Genomic DNA, 1,103 nt, shown 5'->3' with positions numbered 1-1,103 from the left:
TTGAGGATGACCAGGCTTGTGTTTTGGTACAGAAAGCAACTGCTCAGGAGGAACAGAGGCTGCCCCACCCTGCAGTCCCAGCTTCTGACATTGCTGCTGGAGGGCTTTTTCTCTTTGCGTTAGCTTCCGACTCTTATTCACAGTGTGGGGGCGATGCTGCTGCTGCTGCTCCTCCAAGGGTTCATATAAATCTATCAATGGATGAGAGGGAGAAACAGGATTAAAACCAAATCTGAAGATCAGAGACAGACTCTGTGAATTAGCTTTTCTGGGCAAGCAAACTGGTGCAAAACCAACATAAGGAAAGGACATGCCAGTGTCTCAAGGGAAAACAATATGGAAGAAAAACCCGGGAACCTGGAAATGTTTTGTTAGCCTAAGAATCAAGAGTTTAGAGGATCTGAGCATCCAAAACAAGGAGAGGGAGGAATAGGGGGTGTGGACTGTGGGACTAAAGGAAGAACCTTAGATACGAGTGAGGAAACTCTTGGGGGAAACACAGAGAGATGGATGTAGGGCTAAAGAAGGGTACCAGGCACTGGTGGGCAAACCGGGGGTTTATAAAGAGAAGAACAGGGGAAGAACAAGATGACAGATGGGCAAAAAGGAGGTTGGCAACATGAGTGGGGTAGCAGACAGACAGATGTGGGTGCAGGACAAAGGACCAGAGAGTTTGGAAATGTGACAGAGAGGTTGCAGGTGGAGAGACAGAGGGGCTGGATCACAGACTGAGGGGAGCAGTGAGAGCTGGGGCCTGGACAGGAAGGGCCGAGGGACTGGCTGGGGGAAACGAGGGGCTGCCTGGAGGAGCTGAGGTGTTTGACGCGGGGTTGAGCTGAGGGGTTGGCTAGAGGCGTGGATGTAGGGGGCTGAGGGGCTGAATAAGGAAGCCGAGGTTGACCGATGAGGAGACGAAAGTGAGGGCCAAAGGGGTGGGAAGCCACGCGGAGGATGGCAAGGCGGAGGAAAAGGATGTGGAGGGCTGAGGGGGCTGCCTAGACAGGCCGGGGTGGACGGGTATGCTGCGGGGATGGCTGGAGGTGTCCACAGGGGGGCTGAGGGAACGGACGGACGGAGGTGCAGATGCGGGGAGTGACGGGGTA

General features: G+C 54.2%; 1 protein-coding gene across 1 annotated transcript in view; it reads right to left on the bottom strand.

Moving 5' to 3' along the window:
• The window catches only part of GORAB (golgin, RAB6 interacting), a 64,931-nt gene that overhangs the window by 18,426 nt on the left and 45,402 nt on the right, over window positions 1-1,103 (bottom strand). The window lies entirely within an intron of this gene.

Source organism: Egretta garzetta, unplaced genomic scaffold (assembly GCF_000687185.1).
Source record: "Egretta garzetta isolate BGI_Z169 unplaced genomic scaffold, ASM68718v1 scaffold598, whole genome shotgun sequence".
In the NCBI taxonomy this organism is placed as follows: Eukaryota; Metazoa; Chordata; class Aves; order Pelecaniformes; family Ardeidae; genus Egretta; species Egretta garzetta.
The sequence above is the reverse complement of the archived record's forward strand: the minus strand, read 5'-3'. Positions and strand labels throughout refer to the sequence as shown.